The sequence below is a fragment of the Python bivittatus genome, unplaced genomic scaffold, assembly GCF_059951505.1.
Source record: "Python bivittatus isolate LINGU-HERP-01145 unplaced genomic scaffold, Pbiv_v1 ctg000080_np1212, whole genome shotgun sequence".
NCBI classification, from domain to species: Eukaryota; Metazoa; Chordata; class Lepidosauria; order Squamata; family Pythonidae; genus Python; species Python bivittatus.
In genome coordinates, this window is record NW_028277035.1 from 88799187 (window position 1) to 88813714 (window position 14528).

Below are 14528 nucleotides of genomic sequence, written 5' to 3' on the forward strand. Positions count from 1 at the left end.
TTGTAAGGTGTGATTTCATCAACATTTCTTCTGAATGTGTTGATTGGGGTCACCCAGCTGTGTCTTGATCAAAATACATCTGTTATCTTAAAGAAGCCTCGTCTCAAGTCTTTTTATTTGGCTTTATTGAGACTTGGGAAATAAAAGGTGCCATACAAGAACATAGCAGAAAACAAGCTAGATTGTGAACCAAACAACAAACCCAATTAATGCAATGCTTTCCTGTGAAGGCAGAGATACCTTAGAGCAGGGTTCCTCAACCTCAGCGACTTTAAGATGAGAAGACTTCAACTCCCAGAATTCCCCAGCCAGCTGTGCTGGCTGGGGAATTCTGGGAGTTGACGTCCACCTGTCTTAAAGTCGCTGAGGTTGAGGAACCCTGCCTTAGAGGTCTGAATCTCCAGATGTGGCAGAACTCAACTTTCTTGCAGGTGAAGAATGCTGGGAGTTGTAGTTTAGCAACATGTGGTAGGCCCATAATTAAATAGTAAGTTACCTTTCTATTATAAAGCCTATATATTATAAGGTGAAATATACATAGGATATTTATAGGAGACCTAAAATAAAATAAGGCCTATTTCCTGATATATAGCAATCTTGGAAAAGAAGAACCAGATATGGTTCTTTTCTTCCTTCACTGGAAATTTACCTCTGGCTTTAACGGGTACCTAACAGGAAGATGTTCAGTAACTGCAATTGCTCCAACTGGAAATGCAGAGAAGAAAATCCATTGGCTTAATATCATAATTCATTGCATAGTTTTTGCTGTTCAGACTCAGAACTTGCAGAATTTTTTTGATCTAATGTTTTTACTTTCTCAGTTTATGACATGAGGGTACAAAGAAAAAGGAATTGTGAGCTAAGAAAACATTAACGTCTTATTTTTAGTTGCCTCGAACTGTGATTTCTTATCGCTTTGCAAAAATGGCACAAACGATTTTTCTCTCTGTAATCATGAGGACTAGAATCACGCTGTTGCTCTTAAATGAAACCAAAATGATGATTACAATTGTCTGACTGCTAGTGTCTTCAATTCTTGCTCCAAGTGCCATTATGTAACCACATCTGTGCTGATTCAGGTATAGCTGTCAAACAACATGTCTAATTCTCATTCTTAGAGACAAACTAGTTAGCGGGCTTTTGCACTGTGTGGCCTGTGAAAACTGATCACTATCAGGATGGCAAATAGTAGGGAGCAGGAATTGAGTCTTGTAGAAGATGGATACATGGGGTTAAGCCTGGGATACAGTCCTACTTGGCTCTACTGGCTCAATTTTCTCTATAAATGAGGAAGTCACGTTACTCACAGACAGAAGGTTAAGGAACGTGGCTAGCCCCAGGATCAACCACTAGCTGCTGCTATTGTGGACAGAAGAATTCCTCCACAGCTCAGCACTAACTATTGCAACTGCAGACAGACCTCCTGCTTTCTTAGCAGCACAATGTCAGAAGGATCAAATTCCTTCTTTTTCCCTGGTTCGTTTCCAAGCCAGGAATTTTAATATAACACACCAGACGGTGAGTGGAGGTCAAATATTTTTATTCACCCAAAGTTGTTGCTGCTTTGGATGGGGGGACGCAAAGCACTGCTCCTGGTCTCCCTTTTTAGAAGGTTGTATAGTTTAGAGATTTAGCCAGTCATTATCAATGGAATGGAAGGTGTTAGCTCATTGTGAACAGATGTTTCCTTATCTTAGAGTGAAAGCAGATGCCCTTATTTATAGTTAAACAGATATCTCTTTATCTGGAGCTAAAACAGATATGCTTTTCTATGCATAAGATAAATGCCTTCCTTTACATAGGTATGCATATGATACATATCTTCCTTTACATGGGTATGCTTCATGATGTGTCTATTGTTTCTAATGGAGAAGCCAGCTTTTATACAATGGCATTACTACTGCCTATATAATCTGTATTCCAACACCAGGAATGGATGAAACTGACTAGACCAGTGTTTTTCAACCTTGGCTACTTGAAGATGTGTAGACTCCAACTCCCAGAATTCCCCAGCCAGCATGCTGGCTGGGGAATTTTGGGAGTTGAAGTCCACACATCTTAATTTTTCTGAGGTTGAGAAACACCATATTAGAGAGACTGACCTGAATCTTGTCATGTAGGTGACTGAGAAGGGAGAAAAGGACTGAGGAAATTCCTGCAAATTACAGATGCTGTACGTGCCTTTAGTTATTTATTGGCTATATAGCTCTGTGTTTTGCTCAACAAGACAGCTAACAATAATAAAAATAAGGATAAAAACATAGTTGTTATTAAAGATAAACATCCCATTGAAACAGTTGAAGCATAATTAAAAGCACATCGTTAAAAAGAAAACAGTGACCAACCATCCCATTTAAATCCATCTGAGCAGACAAACCAGCTTTACCTATTTGCCTGCCAGTGGAAATACAATAGAGCAGTTCAACTCTCAAAATTCCTTGCCAGCCATGCTGGCTGGGGAATTCTGGGAGTTGAAGTCCACATCTCTTAAAGTTGTTAAGTTTGAGAAACACTGCAATAGAGAAAAGACTAGCCTGACTTCTAGTGGCAGGGAGTTCCAAAGCCTAGGAGGAGCCATTGAGGAGGCCTGACCTTGTACTCCTGATTCTTCTTCTTCTTCTTCTTCTTCTTCTTCTTCTTCTTCTTCTTCTTCTTCTTCTTCTTCTTCTTCTTCTTCTTCTTCTTCTTCTTCTTCTTCTTCTTCTTCTTCTTCTTCTTCTTCTTCATCATCATCATCATCATCATCATCATCATCATCATCATCTATATGCCATCTGACTCCCAGTAACTCTGTGGTTATTATCTCTGATAGTAGAGCTAATAATTACTTCTGGAGAAGTGGGAAATTGAAATAGTAGGAGTTACTCTGTTCTCAACTCGCATGTTCCCAAGCTTGCCGCCTGCTTCACTTAATAGTTTTGTGGCTTGTTACATCACACTGCTTTTTGTCTTGTGCTCTAGAGAAAGCAGGCATTGTGGTCTGGGGCAATATTATCTGGTCAGGTCCCTCTTTCAATTTCAATGAGATGTTTATCTGTAATATTAGAGCCAATGAATAAGAAGGGCGAGGTGAAATTACAGGTAGTCCTTGGTTAACAACCACTTGTTCAGCAACTGCTCAAAGTTACAATGGTGCTGGTCCTTGTAGTTACGGCTATCGCAGCATCCCCGTGGTCGTGTGACTGTGATTTGGGTGCTTGGCAACTGGCTCATAATTACAACAGTTGCAGCATCCCACACTCACCTGATCCCCATTTGTGACCTTCCCTGCCAGCTTCCAACAAGCAAAGTCAATGAGGAAGCCACCAGGAGGTAGCAAATGGTGATCATGTGATGTTGTGCCTAACAATTGTGCGGAATTCGCCTAACAACTGCAACTGGAATTGCCGGAACAGCCATGGAAAGTCAGCACGGTCACATGACATTGCACTTTACACCCGTGTCGCTTAGCGACAGAGTTTCTGGTCTTAATTACCATCATTACCTGAGGACTACCTGTATTACTATCAGGCTAGGCTCTGTTCTATGCCCCATGAAATTTTAACACTGGCTCTGATCAAGCCATGAACAACCTCCCATTGATCTGAGGAAAGCTGGATCTCCTGACTTACTTTACAGAGGAAACAGCATCCAACATATCCCCCAATGAAGACTCCAGTCACGGTTAAGCAGATCAGGATGATTGCCCAGAACTTTGGTGGTTGCCTTCCTGCACCCTGCGTGGTTGTCACTATCAGTAGAAAAAGAACATGAAGACTTGCATTGAACTGGGCTGGTGGACGCAGAATGTAAGAGCACAGGGAGTGGAGTCATTCATGCTATGGCTGTGTTTCTCAACCTTGGCAAGTTTAAGATGTGTGGACTTCAGCTTCTAGAATTCCCCAGCCAGCCATGTTGAAGTCCACACATCTTAAACTTGCCAAGGTTGAGGAAAGTCCACATGTCTTAAACTTGCCATGGTTGAGAAACACTGCTGTGACATTGCTGATTTATGCGGGTGGGTATGCATTCTGGGGAGGATGGTGTAGTTATCCTCCGGATTAGAAACCTCACATAGAACTGGAGTGGGAAACATTGTCATGGCTGGAGCTGCACTGAACATTTGAGGCAGTGAGAGGACCAGAGTGAGAGGGGCCATAGGGCAGTATGGGAGGGGCCATGACATGCAGACAGGTGGGGCTACAATTTCTTTGTTGTGATTTGAGAGGAAGTTGAATTGCCTAGTCTGATGATGAGTAGAAGGATGGGTAACATGCTCTCCGCAAGCTCTTAAGTCATTTTTGTACCCCTGCCACCCAGCCTTAAGCACCACACCAAACTGGCTCTCATGTTCATATTAGTACATTGATATTTTTTGGAGTGATGGGATTTTTCAGTTGTTACACACATCACATTGCATTTTCACTGTGTTGTATACCAACCCAGAGCTCTGTTGAGAGGAATGCATTATACACACGCACACGCACACATAAACTCCTTGCCCAACCTGGGAGTTTCCAGATATAGAGCAATCAACTTCCAGACCTCTCAGCTATACTTTGTTGGCTGGAGATTCTGGGTGTGGATGTCCTTATATTTGGAGGATGTCCAAGTTGGGAGTCAGATACAGATCAAACATAGTCATCAACAACAAACAGAGTAATTATAACATGTCAGGGTTACTAAATTGAGGAATTAACATTATTAGAATTTCAAGTTCCTGAGAATTCATGTTGGACTCATGGTAGGCAACTGTATTTTTTTCAGCTATATGAAAGAACTTTTCTAGCTAGTCTCCCCTTAATTCTAGCTGAAATCTATGACTTTTACAAAACCCCAATTCCTTTGTATTCTAGTTGGGAGAGTTATGCTAACATTTTAAACTGAATTATTAACAGGTGGAAACATTTCTGTATTATAATGCAGGAAAAGGAATGGGCTGAGAAAGTGTAATTAACTAAAGTCACTCAGTGAGATTTTTATGGCTAAGAGAGATAGAATGCAGATCTGTTTGCTCCAAGACCAACAGCTTAAGCCAGTGTCTCTCAACCTTGGCAACTTTAAGACGTGTGAACTTCCACTCCCAGAATTCTCCAGCCAGCTTGTCTAGCTGGGGAATTCTGGGAGTGGAAGTCCACACGTCTTAAAGTTGCCAAGGTTGAGAGACACTGATTTAAAAGACTATATACAGCAGGGAACAAAAAAATGTGCAAAAAATGTGAAGTTTAACCATAAGGCAAAAATTATAAATTAAACCACTGAACAGTGGACACATTGAGCTTTGTTTGTGTATAAATACTGTAATCATCCCAATGCTGGTATCTGCTGCTGACAGGCAGATCCAATGATCATTGCTGAATAAACTTTTCTCTTTATCGTTAGCTTCCTCTATCAACTGGCATGGAAGTGTTATTCCACAACAGTGGGAAAAATCAAAGTCCAACAGATAGGAGCAGTATCCACACCAATGATTGGCAGTGTGACTGCCTCTGAAGGCCATCAGCTGGGAGACTAGTGGGCTCCCTGGTGCAGCTGGTTGGTCACTATGTGTAATGTATGTGGGAATGACCTTGGGAGACAGGAGGGAGAACAGCAGATTGAACAACCAGTGTGTAAACAGAGCTAGTACTCCTGGTTGTGCTTCTTGCCTAGACTACCTTGCAGGGCTAATACTACAAGAACAGACCGCTGGACCAGATGGGCCAGGGGTCCAATCCAACAGATGAAGTTGGTTTTCCTCCTTATTTTCCCTAGCTGTCTCATCTTTTTCTTGCAAGGACCCGTCAGAGCATCACATGTTTTCAATATCGGAACTCCTTCACAGAATTTATAGTTCCTGGAATTTTCTCTTCATGAATCATCCGGGAACCACATCCCATAGCTGAAATTCAGAGGAGTGTAAGGGATCTTAGATCTGTTGATTTTGCCTGGAGAATGTTGAGCCCTTCAATATAGCTAAACCAATCTGACATTTTCAAAATTGGACTCATGATTTGTTTGGAGAGTCTTAAACTTTTAGATGAACCTGTAAACTTACCTCAGAGTTTGGCTTCATACCATGCTCTGTAAACCTTTTAAAAATACTAAAAAGATTGGCTATTGGACACAAGCATCTAATCAATGATTATGTAGATCTAAACCAGTTTATTTCTCCCATTGATCTACAGCATCCTAGGCCCAACTTATCTATTCCTGGAATTCCCCAAATCATGTTCTACTGAAAGAAGCCACAGAGATATCCGTATACAGCACTTTCCCTGTCCTCTGTTAGTGTTAATATCAACAAGGACAATTTGAGTTAGGGTAGGAATGCACAGGGACAAAGTTAGACAATTTCCACTTGGCTACGTTCACTTAACATGCTTAATCTAGGTATATAGTTAACTTAATAAGCTAATCAACTGGCTGGGTTTGCACTCCACACACTAAGATGCAAAAGAGAGAAGCAACTAGCCAAGATTAATAGTAACCAAGCTTAGCATGTTGTGTGAACACAGCTACTATGTGGTGTCTCCAGTTTGGGCTGTACACCAGCCATCACAAACCTACTTGATGGCGTGGCAGTAATTCTGCTATGGTCTCCTGGAGATGTCCCGGTGATGTTGGATGTTCCAGGAACAGTGGTCTGGATGGTTGCTGTTGCTGATTCTGCTCTTGTTCCATCGGCGGTGCTTGTGATGCTGGCAGAATGGCCCTTTTCTGTTGAAGTAAAGATGTGCGTTGTGACCTCTAAGGTGGTGCTGGTCCTGAAGGGCAGTGCAGTCCTGGCAGATACACTAGCACCTCTAGCTGGTAACAAGAAGAAAAAGTTATCCTTAGTAGAAAGAGCAATCAAATATGACTTACCATATTTTTCCTAGCATGGAAACATGGGTCAACAGCTTCTCATTCTATACTGACCTCTACTGGGCATTATTCCTCTTTTCTGTCTTGTGTCCAGCAGCTTACTTCAGATATGAAGACTTTCCATTCCCATATGCATACACAGATATGAGCTCTATTTAAGTCCCTTGAACCCATTGCAGGAAAAGAAAAGCAACATAGACTCGTGCTACATAGAATAGTCCTCCTCCTTACGCTGTTGTCTACCTGACCTTCTGGTTTAAAGGACAGAAGTCTGGTAGCTACTTTTCAGATTCATCCATTTATTAAAAGGCATATGCTTTTATGGACCACAGCTCATTTCATTAGATGCATAGTGGCTAGGCTGATGTAGGATTTGAATGGGGACGAGGGAGGGGGTAGAACAAGAGGAAGCCTTGAAGTTGCCCATGAGCAGGTTCCCCTCTGGGCAGATGAGTCACATAGGCCAATCGGTCTTCTGCTTACAGCCTTCCTTATTATATGCATATTTTATGTAGTTCTATGGTAACTTTCTCCCTCTTTTGAGGTTGTTTCTGTTTCTGTTTCTTGTTTTTTGGCAAGCTCACCTATGAAAAAGATTTTAAAGCTGGAATCCTTTAGGGAGTAGCTTGCAAGGACATTCCATTCTGTAAAATGAGACTCAAGTCCAGATAAACATGCATACTTGATTTTGACCCAATCCTCTAGCCATCTCACAGGCTTTTCTACAGGAAGCATGTTTACGGTAAACCAACCTAGCAAATATATAAACAAAATGTGCTCAAATTTTGAAATAAGTTCTAAGGATTCTTATCTAAACCATGTTGTCTTAAATATGGATCATCAGAAATTATGCTTTATCCAAGCCCTGGGCCTGTTTACTTGGAAATAAGTCAACAGGATTTACTCCTGGATAACTGTGACCAGAACTGTAAATCAGTCTCTCCATGGCATGCATCATAAGCCACAGACAAATTACACTGTTGTATAAACAAGCCCATTGTTCACTTGAAACAGCCAGTTTGGCGTAGTGATTAAGGCACCAGGCTAGAAACCAGGAGACCATGAGTTCTAATCCCACCTGAGGCACAAAACCAGCTGGATGACCTTGGCCAGTCACTCTCTCTTGGCCCCAGGAAGGAGGCACTTCTGAAAAACTAGTCACGAAAACTGCAGGGACTAGTCTAGGCAGTCACCAGGAGTCAAAAACTGACTCAAAGGCAAATCATCATCGTCGTCGTCATCATCATCATCATCATCATCATCATCATCATCATCATCATCATCATCCCAAAACATCTGGAGCACCACTTGAACACCATCGGCATTGCAAAATCACCATCAGTCAATTGCAAAAGGCAGCTTTACTTGGGACAGCTTATATCCTACTATGATACCTTTAATACCATCAACAACAACATCTGCCTATCCCAGGTCCTTGGGAAGGACTCAATGGGTAGATAAAAATGCCAAATCCAGTCTAAACATCTGGCTGACTGTGTGACCACCGCCAACAATAATAATTCACTTAAGACTTTTCTGATGAGTGGAAGGAAACCGTCATTCTTAATTATTACAGGGTTGACACCAGTTGGGGGAGAGCATGTAAAAGCAGTGCTTCCCAAACCTGGATAAATTACCCAAAATTGGGTAAAAGTAGTTTTCCTTTGGATAATGACACACGGCCCCATTACCCAATCACAACAGGGCCATTTAAACTGACTTAAAGATTGCCATGTGTACTAAAATATATTTGAAGATCTCCCAAAGTATTCCTATTAAGACAAAAATTGATAAAATTAACAAGAGCAATTTGTTGAAATGACATAAAGGTCATTCAATTATATTGTTTTTATAATACAGGTAGTCCTCGAGTTACCACCATTCGTTTGGTGACCATTCGAAGTTAGGATTTTGGGTAATGAAGGACAAAATTTGGGAAGCGCTGATACGGAGTCTAAGAAACATGGAGAGTAGAGTTTATATATTCCTACATGCTCTCCCCCAGTTGTTGTTCCTCCTCAGTTACTCCCAATGGGCATGTTTGCATTTTTTTTTAGACTTGGCAGACATACCATATCTGTTCTGCAAAAACCCATTTGGCCAGTAGATGGCAGCAAAGACATGTAGAAAACTCCCCCACCTTTTGTGGACATCTGATGGTCCTCCAGGTTTTAGAAGCCCAGACATGGTACCCTTAATTCATGAGTTGATTAATTTACTACGGAATGACTTTACTAATTCTGTAATAAAGTTAAAGGAAGGAGAACCCCTGGGTGCCCTCTCCCCTTGATTTTCTCTTGATCAAAATAATTGCTGTCCACTACAAGAGGCTTGGATTCAAATGGCCTACCTGCTGATAAGAAGACTGAAAGCAGCAGGAAGATTAAGCAACGGATGCCTGACTCCAGAATCCATAGAAATTTCATCTTGCAGCGCTAGAAGTGTGGACGTATCCACCTGGTGCCAGATTCTCTGCAACTAAGGGAGCCGTGCCTGGGCTCACCTGTGCCTGCCCGTGAGAGCTCGGCCCACATACCTTCAGCCACTTGCCTCTCCTCAGGTGTGGTCCGTCTATGATGGATGCCAATTTTTTTTCTTTTTTAAATGTCAAGAACACATTGCATCATTGCCCTTCTGGAAGAAGATGTCTCTGCCCGGAGAAATCTTTCCTGAGCAGTGATGTGGCCAAGGTATGCAATAGTTGAGTGGAAGTGAGGCATGTTTCGCTGAATACACAGAAGGTGGAATGTGTTTCTTGGGGATGAGCTACAAAAGGCTGAAGGCGAGGAGAGGGTGCCACCTCTGTCATTACTGCCTCATGGGAAACCGTGAAGATAGGAGAACTTGCAGAAATGGCTAAACTGACTTGTTTGGTTAGGGAAGGAGCAGTAACTACTACCAAAAGCCTTTATGGACTTTTTGCTGAAAATGGATAAAAATGAACTGGTGATTTCTGGGTTTACTGATTAAAAGGGGCTGTATAGAAGAAGGGAACTATGTTATGCAGCTTGGGAGGGTGGAAGCAATATTCACTATGTAAGTGCTGCAAAGAAGATTAGAAGTTGCTTCTTTAAATATTTCTTTCTTTTCTTTCTTTCTGGATCTATACCGTCGTTCATGTTTTCTTCCATTTTCTTTCTTTCCTATCTTTCTTTTTATATCTTTTTTCCTTTTCTATATTCTTTTTTATTTTTCTGTAGCTTTTAACTTGGTAAAAAAAATGTCTTCCATAAAAATTATATAAAAAGAAAATGAGAGTATCACCCAAATTCTTCTAGTCTTCCTCCTCTTACCCCTTTATTTTCATGGGTGGGTCATACTCACTCACCTGCTCAGCCCCAGCGGTATGACTAAACCCCATCTTCGCTCTGTGCTCAGGGAAGAATGCCTGTTTTTAGCCTCCTAATTCTTTAAAGATGATGTAAATTTTGGGCACCACCCAAGAACAAACCTTCTCAGTGAAAAAGGAAGAGAGTGATCCAGCAAGGAGTTCCTAACTGGAAAATTAAAGGGTTACACTAACAGGGTATGTATTGTGCCAGCCCTGGGCCCAATCCACCATACAAGCCTTTCCCAATCTGGATGTCCTCCAGCTGGGTGGATTTCAACCCCCAAAGTCCCTTTCCCAGTGACCATCCTTTTGCTGAGAGGTTTGGGAGATAGAAGTCCCTAGAACAGAAGGATATCCACCTGGGGAACGCTGACCTAGAGCAAGAGAAAAAGTTGACTAAAGAGAACTGTAATTATCCAAAAGGTGCAGGACACAGAAATTAACAGTAGCCCTGCCCAAACGGGGTTTATGTCCTCTTAGCAAATCTAAGGCAACTTTCCCACTTTAATGATAAATTACTAGGGGCAGGGAAGAGGGAAACTAGTCTTAATATTAGGTAAATATAGTAATTAAGTAAGAGGTCAGTAGCAAAAAGGAATGTTTGTACACCGAGGCCTGTTCCCAACTAGGCCCCTGCCCTATTATGGGTCACGTAAGCTGTTGTGGCTGCTTCATGGGATTTTATGAGGATTGGCCTCTTGCACTCCTGGGCAGAACTTTCTTGCTGGGCTCTCCTTCTCTGTCCTTGGCCAAAGTTAGCAATATGGGCTTGGTCACACAACATCTTAAATGTAAAACTTGGGTTAGCAGATCACCGTTGCTGTGTTTGCATAATGTGCCATGAACAAAGAAATAAGTCATAATGGGATAGCTTGGCTCACAGAACTCGCTAAGACATTACCCAAGTTCCTGCAGTACGCTGAACCATAAACTACGTCATCCTGTTGTCATGTAATCTACATGTCATATGAGCCCAACCTGGGTTTCTTAGTCATAGATCAACATCCCTTTGCTTGAGTAGCTCCATTACAATAAGATGACTATTTTTTATTTTTTTTGCCAGACAAAGTTCTTGAGGAACCATCAGATACTGGAGCTTTTAACTGTCTTCCAGCAAGTGGCTTGGCAGGACCTAGTCAATGTTGGCTGGCCTCAAAAAAAAAAAAAGAAAAGAAAGAAAAAAGAAAAAAAGAAACAGGACCAAGCTCATTTCAATGAGAAACTATGAGGAAATCTGAGAGTTGCAAGCTAGACTGGGAAACTGAAAAAACACTGCAGAGGAAGCCAATGGCAAACTATTTCCATACTGTGGCTGTAGAAAATTACAAGGACCTGATGTTGTCATCAGGAACTGAGCTTGACTCAAGCAAATATCTACCTTATATGCAGATCGAGCTTTTGCTGTCATCCTGGGAAATCACCCATTGTACAGCTAGAGTGTATTTCTTCCCTTCAGGCTCAGGATCTATCATCACTTTATGCATTTGTATCATACCAGGGAAAGGAAACCTTTTAGGCAACGTAATACTCAATGGTGCTCATTGCATAAATTGAGTACTAATTGGCCTTACTCTCTGTTGTATGCTTGGCAAAGAGGAGAGAGAGAAGAATGCTGCGGGCTAGCCAAGAAGATCCCGCCCACTGCCCCATTCAGAAGAATTCCAAGACTACAGTCACCTATATGAGGAGAAAAGAAGTTTATTCACATCAGTGCAATGGAGGACCTCAAATTACCTCGGAATGAGTACTGCTTCTGGGCCAAGGCACATCCACGAGGAGATCCCAGGTGAATTTCAAAGTCCCAAACAGTGTTTCTCAACCTTGGCAGCTTGGCCCACACATCTTCAAGATGCCAAGGTTGAGAAACACTGGTCCCAAACATTAGGGTAGGATTTTATAGGTTGATCGTACAAAGTGTACATGACCCTAAACCATGTTTCTTGCTTACAGTCACTATCTGCAGGACATAATGCCCCATCTAATACACCCAGATTCTGTGATGGCTAATCACGGTTTGTTCTAGAAATATAAATACTTTGTTTTCAGTTATCCCAGAATCGGGCATTTCCCCCTCCCAGTGATGCAGTTTACTATAAGTTGACTTTTAGGTAAAAATTTTAGTCCTAAATGACACATACACAATCACTACTTAATGTAGTGTCTTCTGGACCATTCCCTCACACTACAGGATCTTTTGGCTCATGGGCCCAACATGCAACTCTTTCAAGGTTTCTTTTTTACTCCTCTCACATCCCTCCAAAGGGTCATCTGAACCTTTTATGCCCGCTTCTACAGTTGTCAGACATCACTGAGGAAGCTGTCATAGAAGGTTGCGCAATCCAACTTAGCAATTAAAGAATCTCCTCCTTATCTCAAAAGATCTTGGCTCTGCCAATTTATCTTGCAGTAGCTGTTTTATCAAATGACTAAGTCAGACAATCAACTCTGTGAAAACCCAGGTAATGCTGAACAGCCTTCAACCTCTGCCATTGCTGACCTAGAAATCAGTTTGGGGTTAGGAACCAGAAGAGTAAAGAAGTCCTGTCCCCAAACATAGGGTCAGAGAGAACCCTTGACCCACCCACTGTGCGTTGTTACCCTCTGTGTGTTGTTACCCACTGCATTCCTGGGGTTAAGGGCAACCCCAGCCCAACAACGATTAGCTAACTCCTATTATATTTGCAAGTCTGGGCAACCGTTCATACCACAAGATGCTATGTTGGCTTCAGGAGGACATACCTGGATATATTCACACTACAGACCCTGTGTGAGCCTCCTTACCTTTCTCCCTCCCATCCACATTCAGCAGCATTTATCTCCTTTTCTGGAAAAACAAAGGAAAGCCTCCTTTCAAATTGCCCTCTTGCCTAGCATGAAGCTTTATAAGAGAAGACGTTTGACATTTTCTTTCTATTACAGCAGCAAACGTTTGACAGTTTTCAAGGTTAAAACAAGCAGTTTGAACAGACTTTAAAAAAAAGGATATGCAATCGGTGCAAGTGGCCTTACCATCACGTGCTTGCTAACTGGGTCAAACCAGTCCATCTTAAAGGAAATCAACCCTGACTGCTCATTGGAAGGGTCGATAATGAAGCTCAAGCTCAGATACTTTGGTCACCTAATGCGAAGAGAGGACTCTGGAAAAGACCCTGATGCTGGGAAAGATGGAAGGCAAAAGGAGAAGGGGACGGCGGAGGATGAGATGGTTAGATAGCATCACTGAAGCAATGAGCGTGAAACTGAGCAAACTCAGGGAGGCAGTGAAGGACAGGAAGGCCTGGTGCAATATGGTTCATGGGGTCACGAAGAGTTGGACATGATTTAACGACTGAACAACAACAACAACTGGGACTGAGATATGCAGTCTGGCTAATTGTTTTAGATTCAAGTTCCTGGATCATTTTCGAAGGCAAGGCCTGTGTATCACACATAGCAATGGATAATTTCCAAGGAGGTTATGAGAACATCAGCAGGAGCATCGGCAGGGGAATGAAAAAAGTCAAGATAGCATCTGCAACTACGTATTCATAGCTCACCCCTTCTTGATGTGTGTTGCGGGGCTTCGACAGGGTGGCTGCAGCCATTGGCTCTATTTTTTTTTTTTATCTGGTTGTTAAAGCAAAAAGAATCAGTGGTAGTTGAATCTCATAAGAAGTGGCAGCGTGTGTGGGATGCTGTGACTTTTGAACAGAGAGAGATGATGATTGCTCCGCAGTATTTGAGTTTGCAAACGTATATCAGAATTATGTTGTTTTGTATTTACAGGAATCATGCAAAGTAGGTAAAGCTGGGGAATATTGTAATTGGCCCTGAGAATAACCTTGAGGAAGAGGAGGAAGAGCCACAGCCAAGACAATAGTCAGATAAGAGCAATCTGAGTCGAAAAGCAAAAATGTAATGTGAGAAAACATCTCAGATTTAACCCTCCCTAGTTCTCTTTAGGATAAAGGCAGGGAGGGGTGAAGCACATTCAGACTTGCAAGATTCAGTTACTGTAACCCAATCATAAAAGTAGTATTAGCATTCATAACTTTGGTTTCCTTTTCTGGTCTACCTCAAAGGGCCAATAGATATTTAACGGGCTCATGGCAAGCCAATGCACTCCACGGCTAAACAAGGATTTGAACCACAGTTTCCCACATTCTCAGTTAGTAGCTTCCTATCTCCGCTCTTTATTCACTGAGCAGATGCTTATCTCACAGTGCATGGTCCTGATTGTCGGTCAGAAACAACAGAGAGAGTCTACAGCAGAATATACAAATTTGAATGAGTGAATCCACAACTATCTTCCTTCTTTCAGGGTTGCCACCCAAAAAGGTGGCGAGGCACTTAGCAAGATGAAGGCTACAGCAGTTCCATTCTGAACAAGAGC